Source organism: Taudactylus pleione, unplaced genomic scaffold, assembly GCF_031769625.1.
Source record: "Taudactylus pleione unplaced genomic scaffold, aTauple2 ptg000138l, whole genome shotgun sequence".
Classification (NCBI taxonomy): Eukaryota; Metazoa; Chordata; class Amphibia; order Anura; family Myobatrachidae; genus Taudactylus; species Taudactylus pleione.
This window is the reverse complement of record NW_028284540.1, coordinates 4,883,509-4,902,464: the sequence shown is the minus strand read 5'-3', so window position 1 is coordinate 4,902,464 and position 18,956 is coordinate 4,883,509. Positions and strand designations below refer to the sequence as shown.

Here is an 18,956-nt window from a genome sequence, read left to right as displayed (position 1 = left end):
GGCTGCTGATTTTGGAAATGGGCAGTTGGTTTGCTTACCTATTATACAGTTCTCACACATTGGTGTTACTGTGTTACTCATGGATATTCCTGTCACCATCCCACCTAGAAGTTCATGGACACTGTCATATCCAAAATGGTCTAGTAATCTGTGCCAGACTTACATAGACTGTTAGTCATATAGTCTTTATCGCATAATACTCCTCTGTGTCTCAGACATATATTTGTCAGCACAGGGCACCTTTTGCAATCACAGTCCCTCTTTTGTTCTGTATGAACCACTTTCCTTCTGCTAACTGGACTCTGAATCCGTTTTTATCTAGGATAATTAAGGATTAAGGATAATGAGGCTTGTCTCCATATCTGGCACATATATAAAACATCCTAGATCTCTGGGACATTGGTTTCACCTCCTGTTCTCAGGTTAGCCATAATTGTTCCAATTTTTGTGGCTCTAAGTACTTTGTGGTCACCCACAGCTATGCGAGCGGCCAGGAGGCCGCTCCAAAAAGAAAAAAAAACGCCCCGGTTCACAGCGAGCTTTCTTTCAGAGCGTCCGTCTCTGAATCAGGCCCTTTGTCTCCTATTCCTTTGACTTTTATAGAATCACACATACTTATTGTAGTGAGCCATTATTCATTGCATCCAAAATGCCTCATGGCTTCTGAGTCAATGTACCAGCAATCTCTTGTATAACACTCTGTGACACTTAAAACGGACTCATTTTTGCTGTTACATTTCTTTTTCTATGCAGCATTTACATTTTCCAGTTTGAATTCAGTTGTTTTGTGTCCTACCTTATGTCATACAAAGCACCTCTACTTTAATTTTCTGGGCTTTGCATCTTTAGTGTGGAATGCAGTATCCTCAGCATTTAATTGAGCTGGTACACATTCTTGGAACTGCTGCAGTTTTGTTCTAACAATCTTTTTGATAGTTTGGCTGTATTACCTTCTAAAGCTACTATTAAAAAATAAAAATCAGATGTTACATTTTCTAGCATTGCCATAGCAATCTCCGCGTCCTCGACTTGGACTCCTACAGACGTTAATTGCTGAGATATGGACATCATTTTATCAATATAGTCAACCATACATGTGGATTCACTCAACTTAGTATTATACAATATTTGCCTCAGATTAATTCTTCTCATGAGACCTTTATCTGTATGCGCTGTGTGCTGGACAATCCACGTGTCATATGCTGACACCTTTCTGTGTATCGTGGAATAATCATGTTGTTACACACTTAAACCTATGGTTCCTATGACTATATCTACATCATCGGGACTAGAACTGTCACATGGATTAATAGTAACTTTCTACAGCCTCCCACACTTATATGGCATTTCGACTGCAAACTTCCATGTTGCATAGTTCTCTAAGTTTAACAAAGCTTATTGTGGATGCAGCCACTGTGTACATGATATATGCTGAATCAGTCTGCAGGTCTTACTGTTTGTTTTCACATGCGGCATTCCTTAGTACCTGTAGGGCCTGGGCCCATAACCTGTTGAAACAGTATGTTAGTACTATTTGTGGTATACACAAATAAGATAATAGTATACTCCAGTGGAATCAGCATATGTAGTGCGTCACGCTTCAGGTGCTGTCATACAGTACACAGTCATATTCACAGTAACAATAACAGGTAGCGCAGGTTAACTGGAACATACAGACTGGTCATGTGTATGTAAAAAAACTTCATGGAACTTAGCACTACACGTCTGTGTAGGACCGTGGTGCTCAAACACAGTGGCAAGATGGTGCCGCGCAGTAGTACTGTCGGCGGCAATCTTGGTAAAGGACATAATGGAGATAGAGCAGGAGTGCACTCCATTATCATAACCAAATAGGAATACGATTGGAAAAATTGCTTTATCAAAACGCACATTATTAGCAGGAGAACATCTCCGCTTACTGTTAATTTTTTAAAGATATTACAAGTCACCTTGAAGTTCTATGACCTCTACAGCAGCATACAGGCCTTTATCTTTTTATATGGCCATAAAACTCCTTGGTTAATGACAATGTAGGGTTGTATTATCCTACGTATATCTGGTCCTAGCCCCCATCATCCCTATTATAGTAGTCTATAGGTTGCATTTTCTACTAGGACGTGAAGCATACTTTGAGTTTCATGTTACTGACATATGAAAAGGCAAATGAAGAGGAGCGATAGCAGAGTTTAGCAGCTTGCGCTGTGGTCTTTAGCTGTAAAACTGTCTCCCAGGACTGACTGCAGACAGCATCTTCTGCTAAATTGGACAATGAAATAAAACTACTGAGTCATAAAGTTGTAGCATTAGCCTGGAATTAAAGCATTGTCACCTTTGCATTAGAAAGCAGTTTAAGCAGCTCTTAAAAATGTTTTTTTTTAAAGATGAATTTAACTTTGCATGGGTGGACAGTGCAATGAATTCTGTAATATTTACAGCTTCTATCCTTTTTTTTTTTTTCACTCGGTTTCCTGGAGCGGTATAAACTTGCACCCAGTTATGGGCGATAAAATAATGATATCTCTCAGGCTAATGGTAGCAAATGATATTAAAGTGAGAGGGATAATGAGTGAAGGAAGGTTATCCTGGTTTATATGTACCATAAATCTAGAGATGCTTCTCAATAGCTTTTCATTTTATGCTGCTGAACGTCCATTAATTGTTCAGTTGGAGACACTAATGCACAGAACTATAGAGAGACTTTGGTGAGGTTGCAATCTAGATCTTGTTTGTTTATTTTTGAGAGTATTATATATAAATCTTTTTTGTGAAGAACCTATTTCTATTTGCCAATGTTTAGCTTTAATCAGTAAATATAAAAAAAATCACATTATGACAAGTCTGTCCACCTGGAGGCCTCAGGATAGTGTTCTGGTGGCAGGTTCCTAGGCTTAGTATCCCCTTCCCTCCCTGTCAACCTCAAAAGACTTGGTTGTATTTTGTTATACTGTAAGTAGTCTTCTATGAGCGGATGGTTATAACATAATTGCCGCTCTGTTTATGTATATACTTCAACAGCATTGCCTTATTGAGTAAATAAATATATTATGGTGGGTATTATTACTACACTTATAGGATTTGTGAAACATTTACTTGGCCAGTTATCGGTAAAATACAGTACAAAACTTGCCAGGTGCATTCTTTTTTATATGTAATATAATAAATAAATTAATTTAACATATTTATATTTTCCTTTAAGCATCTCATATGTCAGTCGTTGAAAACTGAAGAAGACAAGCACATTCTGCTTTTTTATGTATTTTTATAAATGCCATTTTTAAACCTGAAACAAATCCATCTGCTTTCTCTGTGCCCAATTATAGGCTTGATTGTGAGTTGGGCGCAAAGTGGCTGTTATCGTGGGCAGCCACAGAGCCAGATTTACTACCTTATGCTAATGCAAGTACCCATACGACTAGTGCGAGTATCCGTACGGCTAATGCGAGGATCCATCGGCTAATGCATACCACCAACTGTTTTTTCATCCACAACAGTCAACATTAGATTTGGCATATGTACAGATGTGTCCTTATACAGTCGCGCTAAAAAGCCCCTCTTGGTGCACCAAGTCCCACTCTTTTTTTGCCGAAAATGCGTCTAAGTCACAATGCAATACGACTTTTGTGGACCCGCAGAATGTGCTGATTAACTTGATATGTGACACTTGTATATCTGTGTGCGAACGAGTCCCTGAATCTGTATATAAAGTGCTGCAGATTTTTTCATTCCAAGTGCTGTTGTTCTTCATGTACATACTCAGGTAAACACAGATCTACAGGTGTCACATATCAAATTAATCAGCACAGTCTGCTTGTGCATCCCAGTCACATCACATTGCGACTTAGATGCATTTTGGGCAAAAATAGCCACCCAACGCTAGCAGAGTAGCACTGTACCTGGCAGCTCATTCATGGCATATTGAGGCTAGATGTATGAGGACACATCTGTATCTGCTCCATGCTAGTTGCAGAAAATCTGTCAGAAACCAGCTTCCCTGCAGTGTACATGTGCCTCAGAATAGCTTGGAATTCTAGCTACATGTCCACAACACTACCAGTACACTCCCCCAAGATGGATTTCTTGACAGTAACATTGCTGCCTAGTTGCTACCCAGAAACAACCATTCATGCAAGGAGAGATGCAGACAACATCGATCCAACTCAAAATTGCCTGGAGATGCGCAAAACATAGTAAATTTGCTTCTGCGCTTGCACAGTTTGCTAAAACTCACTATTTGCTGTGGTATATGGATCTGAGTCTGACTCACAATCAGGCCGTATGTGTTTTATGCTAATCTTGCCCATGAAATAATTGACATCACATGTGAGCAAATCCTTTATGGCTTGGAAACGTTGCTGATGTCTAAGGGCCTGATTCAGCTTGGATTGCAACTGCTAATATGCACGCAATTGTTGCGTACTGCGCATGCATCGCAATACGCGTGCACGAAGCAGCCATTGCGATTGGGACTGCGATCGCAGAGACCACGCAGACCTATTGCAGTGTGATTGACAGGAAGCGCCATTTGTGGGTGATGACAGGGGGGTGGTAAGAGAAACGCAGGCATGCCAATGCCTATGAATGCCGTTGCAGGGGCTTGCATCCATTATCCACTGTGATGCCTTACGTAGCTTGAGTTCTCATAGCGTGCGATGAAGTTAGAAACTTCAGAAAAAGGTTTGAGCTTGTGCAAGTGTGTGTGAGGCTGCAATGGTGCTCGGTTCTACCGATGGTTTCACAGTATTGCTAAATATTATGGATGTGTGTAAGGTAAAGTGGGCGTCCTTGTGTTGTGCTGCGGTGGCATAGGGATCGCAATGGATTAGCAAACTATCGCAGTTGAACTGTGTGCATAATTGCTATTGCAATTGCAGTTGTGATCGGTAGTGAACCAGGCCGTAAGTTAGTTTATTTTAATGCAGTATATAAGCTGCTGTTTAACAACTGCACCAGCACACACTTCGGACATGGTCCTTAAGCATATACAGTTCCGTCCTGTTTTTACAAAATTGACCATCGTTGTTTGCAATGGGCAGTGCCACAATGCCAATGAAGGTGCACCATGTCATAATAAGAAAATATACAATCTATAAGAAACACATAATGTGAGCTGTCTTGTCTAATCTTTAAGTGTATCGTATGATAAGATGTCCCTAGTGTAGCACTCTGGGCTGGATGACTTGACATTGTCAAGACCACCAGTCTGCTTTGTTGCTGACTTCACAGAAATCTCTAGTGTGAGGATTTTGTGGCCTTTATTTTGCATATGATACCATGAATAAGTGGTAAGAATTCCTCACTGGAAAGGTAAAGAAAGATTGTTTGGTAAAATAACACAAACTTGTTAACAGTTATAGATTTAGGCACCCATTTATTACTCCATGATCTTCTTTAATGTAACACACACGATTAATTGACTTCATATGTGGGAAACTGTCATATAAAAAGATATAGCTGCTGTTTCCTACATTCTCATTGGAACAATGAAACAGAGAGTTTTCACGTACTTCCATTTGACAACATGCAAATGAGCCAGTATTATTCACAGAACCAACTCCTGGGAAAATGCAATTAACATCTCAGACCTTAAGTCATTGCTTTACCAACTGGTACTAAGAGTATAATACTGGTTAATGTTAAGGCAGATTTCCAATACAGTATTAACATTATTGACATTTATTTAGCAAAATCTTTAAAGCCTTTAGGTTAGAATGCTTCTTGCGCTCTGAGGGGGACATCTACTTAGTGTTGGTTTTTCAGGGGTTTTGAAACCCCTGCACATCGCCGGGAAATTGAAGCACCAAACCAATGTATTTACTATTAAGCTGTTTTAATGAGGTTTTGTAAATCACATTCAGTTTTATGGATGTTTTTATAATGGGATTTTAAGCAAACCCGCATAAAACCATAAAAAAAAACAATGTAAAACCTATGCATCTACAATATCTGGACAATGAAAAAGAGAGGAATAATGATGAAGTATTTTAATGATGGCAAATTGTTTATTATTTTAGGTTATATAAATGATACCCACCTTATAAAATACTTAATGCTTGGACTATCATTAAAAGCTTTTTTAAGTACAAACAAATAATTACTTAATATTGTCCCATTAATTTAATTAATAAATATTATTTCTCTCTTAATAAAATTAAACAATATTTTTTCACTAATAAATTAATAAAATAGTATTTCCTCCATAAGAGAATTATCTTGCCTGTCACAACCATTTAATTTATTTTGGCGAGTTCTCTTCATTTTTGTGTCGGTTTCTAAAGTTGACGTTTAGTAAAAAGGGGGTGTCTATACTTGTAATGTGAAAAACATCAATGATGAGCTGATCTTCTATTCTATTCTAAAATTTTGTTATTCTGCAGTTTCCCATTGGTTTAGGCTTTGACTGATTGCATAATCACCAGAAGTCTAACCCAAAATCCAAAACCAACAATTAGTAAATATATCCTTGGAACCCTCCAATACATAAAAGCATACAATTAAACTAATTTTCCATAACACACACATTTGTACTCATATAGGGGCAAATGTACAGTATCAAGGCTTTTTCATTAAAGTATTGCGAAAAGTGCATTTTATGCATGATTTTCGTGTCAATTATTTTTTCACTATAAGCATTAAAACATTTACAGCTTAATTATCGCAAATATTCTCAATTAATATTTTGAAACTTAAAAATAATAAAAAAACACTGCAATTGTTATCAAAAAGTGAAATGTTTTCGAATGTACAGTATCTAGCACAGAACAGGCTTTCATATTCAATTATTATTGATTTTGTTTTCACCATCTATTGAGGCAAGTGATGTTAGAATTTCAGGAAAATGCATGGGGGAAAGCTTTCTTCTCTCATCCCTCCCCTGAATCTCTGTCTTACTCCTCTTCTCCCAGCATTGGGAGCATATATTGGTGGCACCAAAAGATTAAATAAATATCACTACCCATTTTAACATGATTCCTTAATATCTTTCATTTATTATTTGCCATATTCAGGTGAGCAAATAATTTTTAAATAATTTTGTTTGCATTATTATCATTAATATTATTATTATTATTATTATTATTATTATTATTATTATTATTATTATTAATAAACATATTGCAGCCTATAAACATGTAGGTACAAATGCAGTGCATTGTTCAATATTTTGTTATTAATAATATTTCTCACCGGTCAACAGACAGGTCACTTTTGCTGGTACTATATAAACCTTTTCTTCTTTTTTTAGATAAAATTAGAATTTTACAATTTCCTCTTATAGGGAGATGAAATAACTGACACAAAGTCCAAGCCATAAAGGCAGCAGAATTAATGTTACCTTGGTCTTTCATGATAACAAAGTCTTTTGAAGTTGTCGAGTCCCGACTACTGTTTCTTAACAGACCCCTGTACTTTCAGAATATGTTGCACAGAATCTTATAAGAATTACTTTTTTATATTTCACTGTCATGGTGTTACATTACTTTGAAATATTATGGTATTTTACATTCTCTGAAACTCATTTATGATGTACAAAAAGGCTTAAATGTGGTGCAGAATTATTTGATGGTGCCAAGTGCCTTGATACATGCTGGTGAACATACTGTAGATGTCCATTAATGCGTATGAATTTGCAGAGCAAGAAACCAGCTTTGTGGAAGATTACAATTGGCATAGACCGAAGAGTTGGTTGGTACACCTATTTTTCAGGAGATGTGCAAAACTAGATTTTATTTTAATGAGTGAAATTATGGAATGAGATAAAGGAGTTTTGCAGAAAGGATGTGCAGTCATTTCCTCTCATCAAAATGAATTGAACTTTGCACTCATTTGGAGCTGCCAGAGATCGGGTCTCATCCTATTCCTATAATAAGATGTATTTTCCTCCCAATCATTGCATTTCAGATGGAAAGCTTATTTCTGTGCCAACTATCTGCAGTATAAAAAACAGTTCACATTGAAAAAAAAGCCATGTGTATGAGAGTTTTGGCTACCCTAAAGATAAATTTAAGACGTATGTTTATGCAAAAAGTAGTATTTTAGGGCAAATACTGAATATATTTAATGAAATGGGTTGTTCTAGAGAGCTAGAAGTTTGGTGTACTTCTCTTTTGGAGGTATGTCCCGTGAGTGCTTCCTGATGTGAGCTAGATGGACCATTTCCAGACCCATCCTATCAATAATTTGTAAGGATGTAATGGCTGAATTTCAGTCAGTGTGATTAGTGACTACTAAGGTGTGATGCAGGTATTTACCAGCATAGGAGTGCACAGGGACTTGATAAGGGATGTTCCCCATCCTCCCTGATTTGTCAATCTATATAAAATAAGAACTTACTTGCTGTCTGTCACTCCAAGCTCTGTAGCAATAACCACCAAGGCGAGGCATAACTGCAACCTGAAGCTACTTATTCTGGGGGGGTCACTCCTCCCCAGGAGCGGATTGGAGGTAGAGCTCATGGGGAGTTTCCCCGGTGGGCCAGACCGTTTTAGGGCCGTTGGAATCAATTATCAATTGAAAAAAAAAGAAATACGTGACTCGGCCAGCGCTGATTGTAAACTGGCTCTGGAGTCTGGATCTTTGACTAAGGCTGACATTGTTTTGTTGATGGTGGCTGATCCCTCGCCAGGGATCAGCCACCTATGGCTGTGCTTCTCCGATCAGCCCAGCCCATCCCTTCCTGATTGTATACTAACCTCTACTAGTGGATGCCAATCATCTCCTAGTACTGGAGTCTGACTGCTAGCCCCACCCCCTTCTACAGCCCCGCAGCGTGTTACTCACCCAATGGCCAGGACAGCTAATCCTGCAGCAGCCAGCGTTATTGCCGGGGCTGGGGTAGGACAAGGAGCCATGTGTCCAAACCTCCCCTTGCAGCAACAGTCACTGCGTCTTCACCACCTTTTGCACTGTGGGTTGATTCATCACTGCACACAGGCCAGACAGCAGGTGGCAGCCCTCAGCATCAGGTTTACCGGTCAGGACATGTACATGGTGGCCATGATTGCTAAAGCTCCCAGCGTCATCCTGTCACCTGCCTGGGAACACACACACTATCATACTGACAAAGGGCCACACACACTGTCGCACTGATCAGCGGCCACTCTCACACTGACCAGGGTCCACTTACACACTGTCACACTGACGAGGGCAAATAACAGTGTCTCGCACTCTGGGGGCTAATCACAGTCACACACAGCCCCAAGCAGATACTATGCATCACTGTCTCCTGTCTCTGACCCCCTCCCATGGCCTCTGCCTGACCAATGCCTGTACTACAGTATGCTCAGAGTTCCAGGAGGCAGCAGCTGGCTCATACATGTGGAAGCTGCAATGTGCCGCCAATGAGAAGAGCCATGAAGAGGAACACAGACAGAAGACAGGTATGGTAAGTATTACTTACTGCTGTAGACACAGGGGAATGGGGTCAGATAGACACAGATGGAGGTTGGGGAGAGGAGATAGAGCGATAGACACAGAGGAGAGGTTACTGGGGGCACAGAGGAGATGACTCTGGGGGCACAGGAGATGGCACTGGGAGCAAAGAGGAGATGGTACTGGGGACAAAGGGGGATGGTGGTTGAAAGACCCAGTGATTAGAGAGAAATAGCGGGATGGTGTTGGAGACACAGTGGGTTGGTGGTAGAGACACACATGGGAATGATGCTAGGGAGACACATGGGGATGGTTTTGAAGTGACACATCGGGATGGTTTTGAAGTGACACACGGGGATGGTGCTGGAAAGACACAAAGGGGGGCTGGTGCTGGGGAGACACACCAGGAGATGGTGCTAGGGAGACACACAGGGGGGTGGTGCTGGAGACACTCTAGGGGATGGTGCTAGGGATACACACAGGGGGATGGTGCTGGAGACACACGGGTGGGACCACTGGTACAAGAAAAGGCTGGAGAACAGTAATCTTCAGTAAGACACCATCTGTGGCATAATGATGACATTGGCTTTATTCCTACGCAAACAGTTGGCTTTTGGACCATGTGATCTTCTACATGAATAGTGAATACCGACTCAAGAAACTGCCTGTCTAAAGAGGATCAATTTCTTCAGTGGTTCCTAGTTGCAGAGAAATCATATAGGTAACAAAATATCACATGCTCGCTCTATTAATTCACTGTAGGGAGGGACTGGGGCATGCCCATCTGCTTCCAGAGTGGTGTGTATGCCCCCAGCATGCCGAAAATGTGGGGAGAATGGCTTGCACGCATGTAATTTCTTACAAGGCCACACCCCTTTTTGGCCCATCGGGCCGCTTTAGCAGAGTTTTCCAGGGCCACTTTGAATTCCCAATCCGCCCCTGCTCCTCCCACTGCCCAGCTCATCCCCATACTGTCTCTGATAGCCAAATTACATAACTAGAGAACATCTGCAGCAAACAGACAGCTGCTAGGATTTGGGCAGCAGGCGTGTTAAGGCTGCAGTTCAACTGTGTTTGTAAAGTAACATACAACAAGGACAAGCGACAGGGTAGATGGACCATCAGTGCCCCATATGACAGACTCCTCTGTCACTCCGTATGAGAAGTGGACATCTTTGTACACCTGGGAACCCCTGAAGGGAAATGGACTTTGTTTCTGACACCACACTATTTGCAACTTCTGTGTAAGTACTAGAGAAGAAGGTCAGGAACAGATGAAGATGGGATATGAGATTGTCACTGACAGAATGAATAGATTACAGTGAGGTCCCGATTCAGAGGTGGATACAGCGCAGATGTTTGCACAGCTGTCTGATCTTTCGTACTGCACATGCGTCCGAATTGCACTGTGCATGTGCCTTGATGGTTACCGCTGGTCAAACGCCTGCATGTTGCAGTAAGAGATTGTGTATTTTTTCGCAGTTACACTGTAATGTCCGATGGTGTGACTGATGGTGACAGTTTGGAATTCTTTCGGCAAAGCAGCGGTTTAGAGCCACAGTTGGTGGGCTTCTCTGTACAAATTCCATCAGCTGTGGCATTAGCATAAAGACGCAGTCACTCTGCATCCAAAGATACAGTCGCCATTGCATTAGTGTCCACCTCTGAATCAGGTCCTGAGGCACAAGGGTATCACTGGCAGAATTAATAGATGACAATGAGGAATGAGGACAATATGGGAGCAGAAGAGGAGAACCTGGATACTATGTACTAGCAACCCGGACAAAAAAATTCCCTAATACAGGAAACAGTAGTAAGATAACTACTGTAAGGGCCCGGTTCAGAGTTGTTCGTTATTGCAAAGCCGCTGCAACTTTTTATGGAGCGCATGTGCAATAATATGATAATGCCGCAGGAGGAGTCTTGTGTAAATAGAGGCTTACTGCCAGCTTCTGTGATCCGATGCTGCATCCAAGGACACAGCCATCTAATCACTTGCGTGTACATCGGCCACCTGAGTAACTACCAAATTACTCAGAATGCGCATGAAATTCAAACAGCCGGGGTCAGTGAAAGCTGCATCAGAAGATGCAGACACTGGCTATCACCACCCCTTCCCTGCCCCAAATGGCCTCAACATGTCAATCCTGCTGCATCTTAGGGGGCACTGTGACCTTTATCTCAGACACTGAGCAGTACAGATCCATCACATGCGGCAATTAGCAACCATCAGAGTTTTACGCAAACAACTCTGAATCAGGACCTAAAACTGAATTTCTGGCAACCTGAGAAGTGCTGGGTGGATTTACATGTATGTGACACACCAAACATTTCATGCTGAGCAATTGAGAGGTATAGCCGTGCCCGTGTGTATCTGAAGGAACCATATTATGAAATATCTTGTCTGAGGCTAAATATATGGCACAAATGTAGCTATATATGTAGAGAGACACTGTTTATTTTAGGTATTTATAAACTTTGGAGTAGCAACAAGATTGTCTATTTTCTATTTGAACTATCCATCTAGGAAATATGCCAGCTGCTTGCTAGATGACTAGAAGTGTTACAACAGCGTTTACGTTACTTTGCAGAATTCTGCACATATTGTGATAGGTAACAACTTCCATAAGTGATGCCCACTGTACAATATCACAAAGGAAGGGGATTTATTTTTTCATTCAAGCACAGCTTGCTGCAAAGAGATTTATTGAACTTGCTGGGAAGAGTAATTTTTAGTGCTCTCCAGGCTGGGAGCTCTTTTTTTGTGCTTAATATAAATGGTAACCCAAGAAATAGTCTGGTGTGATTGACAAGCCTGAGATTGCCATGGAGGCCCTTGTGTTGATTATTGCAGAAGACATCCTCACCTTGCTGGCTGTGACTTGCAAACATATTATCTAATAACTGAGGCCATTTCAGGGCTGTCCGGATCTAGATATACTGGAACCAATGTTATTGATGGCCGATGTTCAACACTAAGTGCTTACAGTACATTTTTGCATTTAGCCAAATCACATACAATCATATGTAAAACATAACAGAAAATGTCTAGTATAAGCAAATATATGTCAAAAATTTAAGATTGGTAAGACATTATTTTAATTATTTTTTAATGTATGTAATGTCATTATACAATATACAATATCCACATAAAATGTCATAGCACGTCGGAGCCCAAAGCTCATTTGCCGGGTCTGGCAGAGCAGCTCTCCTGTAGCTGTTGCGATCCAGCTGCGGACATGTGGCCGCCAGCACACGCCGCAGTCATGTAGTCACGGCCAGTGGTCCGCCTCCTGCTGGCTTCTTCTCTGCATTATGGGGTGGGTCTGGCTGCTGGCTGTCATGGCTACCATAGGGGTGCACGCGCTGCTAATTTAAGGGGAATGTGCCAAATGTAATCACCTTCCAATATAGGGGAGTCACTGAGCACTGTCAAGTGCCAGAGTATTAGGTTCCCTACCTAGCTCCAGCATTTATTACCTGTGTAAGTTTATAGTGATTCCTGGTTCTGACCATGACTATTTTAACTGACCTAATTCTGGTTAACCCTTGGTACTGCTTCCAGTTATTCCTTGTATTGACTTTGGCTATTCCTTGATCTGATTCTGCTCATTCCCTGGTCCCAATTTGCCCGCCTGGTTCTGATCCTTTTCCTGGCAACTATACTCCAGTTTGCTCCATGGCAACAAGCCTCTGCCTGCTCTCAGTTCCCTTCATACCACCAGTACGTACATTGGAACCCAGACTGAGGGCTGCAACATACGTATTGAGGGCCTGATTTAGATTGGTTTGCAAGGCTGCGTTCGCACGCAGCTGGCCGATGTTTGCATTCTGCACTTGCGCGAACCACTGCGATCGGGAAGCGATCGCAGTAAGCACGCAGTCCCATTACACATAGATTGACAGGAAGTGACCATTTTGATATATGGTTGGGCGTGGTTGGGCGAACGCAGGCTTGCCTGTGCGTTTGAATGCCATTACAGGGACGTGCATAAGTAAGCCACTGTGATTTTATAGGTAGCCAGAGATCTAGATGGTGATAGGAAGTTTAGCAATTTGTGCAGCAAGTCATGGTCAACCACAACTGTGTGTATGGGTTCGAAGTTCCTCAATGTTACTAATGTTTTCGCTGACTGACGGCAGCATATTTTCGCAGCGAGCAGGTGCGTGCAAACGCAGCCTTGCAAACCAACCTGAATTGGGCCCTGAGTGCAGCGAATTCCAAATTCTCTTTGTGGGGTCCCTGGTAAAAGCCACCAATTCTGGTAAAAGCCATCAGTTCAGGATATACGCCAACTCCAAGTGTACAGTCAGCATACACACTGACACTCTATATTTAGATACTAGCTTGGAAGTTGCACATTTTATGAAAACAGTCAACATCAGTGTTTCAAAGACATCTATAATTATGGGTACGGTGGTGTGGAAATAATGGTCATATTCAACTATTAATATCTTACATGTTTCCCATTTCATAATAAATTCAGGCTACAGAATGTCTGATAATATTATGGTTGGTATTTACAGTACGCATATTTCTTTGGGGCCATACTTTTAGAAAAACATTTCAGCGAGATTGTGAAAGCAACACCTATGAGCCCTGCAATAAAGTGCATGTCTGCTGCTACATTTGAGAGTTGTGTCAGTTGATCCACATCCAAATGTAAATGAGATCTAAAGCAGGTAGTGTATATATGTATTATATACAATATATATATATATATATATATATATATATATATGGCTACATAATGGGGGTAAGGTGTAGTCAGTTAAGTTGCTAGACTCTTCAGGGGGTCAGGGAGATTGCTCTGGATCTGATTCAGAATTAGGACCAAATAATGCAAACAAAGTAGCAATTTACACCTTGGCAGGTGGTACAGATTTAAAATATGCCGAAAGATTTATAGTTGGAACGGGCAATTCCTAGCTAATGTGTACATTTTAGTAAAAAAGTACAACTATAAAATAAGTACACACTGACTCTCTAAGTATTTTGAGACAGTTAATAAATAAATGTGATTGCTAGGATTTTATAAAATGAAAAATTTATTTTATTAATAGAAATATTAATATAACAAATATTAATAAATAAATATCTAAAAAAAGAAACAAATACATAAAATGTCTCATGCAAATGACATTTGTTCAGCCCTCTGATTATAGGCGTAGCTACCATAGGAGAAAGGGATACAGCTGCTATGGGGCCCAGAGCTGAGGTCCGAGGTCTGAAGGGAAGGTCAAATAGCTGTTCAGACGGACCTTATGTGGGTGTACATACTGCCCTTCTGTCAGTCATAATGAGCAGAGTCGGCCATTGGTGGTCATTGCAGAAATTAAAGATGCCAAATTTACCAACCACAAAGACACACCCCAGTGTGGCAAAATCACAGACCCTGCCTTAACATGCAAGTAAAGTACTTTTTGTATGTCATATACTGGGAAATGTAACAGGAATGGTGCCGGTTCTTGTTTTCTCTGAACAAAAAATATACCAGCACTCAGTAAAAAGGGTACTGATGCTCACATAAAGTTTTATAGAATAATCTATACTATGAACTGGTCTTAAGACCAGAGGAGTAAGTTCATAACAGGCATCCCGAAGCTAAATAGTTAATGTTTCCCCTCCCCCACCCCGGATGGCTCCAGCATTTGCAGTAGCATAGCTGAGGTGGCAAAAAGGAAGCAATGTGCCAGTAATCCTGCCAGTTGTGGATAATATCCAGCCAGGGGTGGATTGGGATAGAAAACCAGCCAGGGAAATTTATGGAAGCAGCCACAATGGGGGGCGGGATCTGTTGAGGGGTGGGATCTGTCAAGGGGGGTGAGATCCCTTCCCATAGAGTTTGATTCTGAGTTGGACACAGTTGCGGCCTTTCTTGCATCCTTTTCTGAAGTTGTGTCTTTGACTTTAGGCTAATGCCGCTACAATGTCTTTCCTTGGTGTACAGCCATGTTCCGAATATGCAATGACTGAGACTCCCACTGTCAGTGTCTACAGACCCTGCAATTATGCTTTGTGTATCTTTAGTTGCCACCATTGGTCACACCATTGCAACTTTCACCAGGTCTAGGCTAGGTACAGGTCATCCATGGCCTCTAATGTGAGCAATTCAGCATCTCTATAGCCAACCCCCTGTAACCACCCATGAATTCCCAACACATTTCTAATACACTTCTCGAAGCATGCATTGAATCCATACTGCAACTCTGTACAAACATCATCGGGACGCATGCGTGGTGTTTTTCAGACTCATGCACAGATGAAAAACAATGCACAAGAAAAAAATAAAACACTTTGGCTCCCACTGGAAAAAACACACACATTGGCCCCCACATAAAAAAACACCTTAGCCCCAACAGGAAAAAATAAAACACATTGGCCCCCACAGGGAAAAAATAAAAATACATTGGCCCCCACAAAAAAGTAAAACCCATTGACTCCCACAGGAAAAAAACACATACATTGACATCCAACAGGAAAAAAAACACATTAGCCCCCACAGAAAAAAATAAAACAAATTGACCCCCACAAAAAAATATAATAAAACACATTTGCCACCACAGGAAAAAACACACACGTTGACCCTTGGCAGGGGGTAGGTTGGTTGTAGTGGTGGGAATAAGTGGGCAGGATGGTGATGGAAAGGACTCCCGGGAAGAAGCTGAACAAGAATCACATCCACACTGGGGTCACCTCAGTCAGATCACTTTAACTCATGGGTCCTGGCTGTCGACACTCTCTCAGCGCTGACAGCAGCCTCACACAGCCACCAGAGTGAGTGTGTTAAGAAAGCTCCATGCCACCCATATCTCGCTCCTCTGGGTCCTACTCTGTCCCAGGCACAGCTGCATATACCCCTATCTCTCATCCATGCAGGGTCCACCTTGTCTCCGCAAGCCTCAGGGAATGAGCCAGCCCCGACCATCCCACAGAGACAGGGTGGCTGGCAGTGGGCGGTGGAAGCTGAGGAAGGGGACACCGCACAGTGATGGTGGAGCTGGGAACTTCTGGAAGCGTGGCATCTGGCAGGCAGTGTCGGCCAGGCTAGCAGTGTCAGCCAGCTCAGCAGTGGGGTTCATGGGACCGGCCCAGCAGAAACTTTCCTGGCAGCCCAATCCACCCAAGTCTCTAGCCACTTCTCCCTCAGTTCTCTTCAGTTTCATCCCCCCTGTCTCCAGCCTCATTCTTCTGTGTTCCTCCAGATCCAGTGCCCCAGTGTTTTCCCAGCGCCAGGTGTCTTTCCAGCTCCAGCCAGCTCCCATCTGTCCCTCCAGTTCCCCAATGTCTCTCCAGATCCCTTTTCTCTCTCTCCAACACCCCTCAGTCTCTCAGCCCTGCAGTGTTTCTTCAGCCCAGCAGTGTCTCTCTAACTCTGACATCCCTTTGGCTCCAGCCTAAAGACACTTACATATTTTGTGTCATCTTTCCTGCTCCATTTTGCTTTACATGTCCATTGCCTTTCAGCAGCATGGCATGATGTCATGATGTCACATGCTCTTCAGTGCAATAAACAAAGAAAACTTTATTGCATCAGCCACTGCCAGTACCAGAAGATGAAGCAACAGCAGCTCCCTGGACCCCACAGATTAATCTATCTTTACCCTATGCCTGCGCCACTACAGTGATCAGCAGGGCACAGTCAGTGGTAATAGATTTATCTGTGAGCATGGAACCTCAGGGACCATTACAGCTGTGCTCCTTGTGACCCCTGTCATCTAACCTGCTCCTTGGTGCCCCCCTTAAAGCTGGTGCCTGGAGGCCAATACTTCCATTGAAATTTCAAAAATGTGAACACATTCAAGGCACTACTACAGTACTTTACCAAACACATAATAATTAGAAATTAAAATTAACTAGAACTTTCCTCAAAAGTGAGTTCCACACATATTTCCACTTACAAATTTACCAGTTCTCTTATTTCATGTCCATAGAAAAAATGACACCAGCTTCTCTTTATAGTCAAGAATGTGGGGATAGGGTTGAGATTTTTCTCCAATAAATATACCCAAAAAGACATAATAAACAACACACAAAATTATATGCAGTATCATAATAACAGTGCAAATGGAACCATACTGTGACAGTCCTTAACAAAGGAGCAAAGAAGAAGGTTTCAGTATGGGTGGCTCCGGAAACTTCCCTCCTCACTTCCAATCCAATGTCAGGGGCTCTCTTAGGCAAGATCCTACCAAATCTTGACTGGTTAACCAGCCAGGTATAAACAGGTAAGTACAAATACTGACAATGCGTTTCAAGTCTCTAGGACTCTTCCTAAGGACAATGCTTCCATTGGCTCCGGGAGTTCCACCATTGCTTCAGTTGCTTATCTTATTCATTTCTGAAAATAATTCACTGATTTGTTCTTGATTTTGTAACTAGTTCTAAGAAATAAACATTATACATAAAAAATGAATAGTTCCATTACTGTACTCCTTTGAGAACCATTAGAAGAAAATCACTGGACGGTGCATTCTATTGGTGTATCATAAGGCAACTTAGAAATAACTTAATTTTGAGTCTTTAGTATCAACAGTAGTGTACAGTATACATACTTTTATTCTTTTTACCTTATAGGTTCCCTAGTCATTTGAATTTATACCTATTTGGGTCAAAATGGAGACATTCTGTTGGAACCTGGGACCTTTGTCAGTCAGTATCCCACTATATTTCTGATTGGTTTGCAAGTCATTGAGACACATAACTGATCTTTATAACTATGCAAAATATAAGTATGCAAAATAATTTGAAACCTACTTTTTATTATTCATATAGATTGAAAATATTTGCAATTTAATTTAAATATAATATTTTCTTGCATAGAAAATCGTCTCTTTATGTTTTTGATTGTTAATATAATGATGATGTTTTTAAAGTTCTCAAACTTAAAAAAGTGTAATGTTTTAGAATGTATGATCTTACCGCTCGGCATGTGTTTGAGGTACAAGGAAGCTGAAATATGGAACTATTAGAAATTATGATAACATTCTTCCTCACGTAACCAGCAGGATTCCAGAAATGAAACCTAATTTGAAAATAATAATTTGCCTTCAGTTAAAAACACATGTGAGAAGTTTCCCTATGGGAATATTGCTTAGCGATAGTAATAATGATTGTGGTTGCTCACAATGCTCCCTGTTGCTTTTGTTAGTTACTGGCTTGAAGACTAATGTTAGATTCTGGAATTTTGTTTAGGTTTAAAATTAGAGTTTATCTACTGTATATCAATATTAGAGTTGGATGGGAAGATTAGTATTGAGCTGTTGTGGGAAGGTTAGAATTAGGCTGTGGTAGAAAAATTAGGTTTGGGATATGGTGTGAAGGTTAGGGTTGGACTGCAATATATACATTAGTGTTGGACTGCGGTGGGAAGGTTAGGGTTGAGATGTTGGAATGAAGTGATAGGGACCCATGCTAAAGGAGTTTGGCCAGTCACCATGGTGGTTGTGACCAACCCTCACAGAGGCTTTGCCAGCCATAAGAGACCATGGCATTAGAGGAAGAGGTGAGACCTTCAAGCAGTGGGGCCCACCAGGTATGTTTCTTGTTCCCCTATGGGCCAGTCCGACCTTGCTGGTTGCTTTTGGTT

General features: G+C 41.3%; 1 protein-coding gene across 1 annotated transcript in view; it reads left to right on the top strand.

The window, feature by feature from the left end:
• The window catches only part of CNTNAP5 (contactin associated protein family member 5), a 621,635-nt gene that overhangs the window by 451,593 nt on the left and 151,086 nt on the right, over window positions 1–18,956 (top strand). The window lies entirely within an intron of this gene.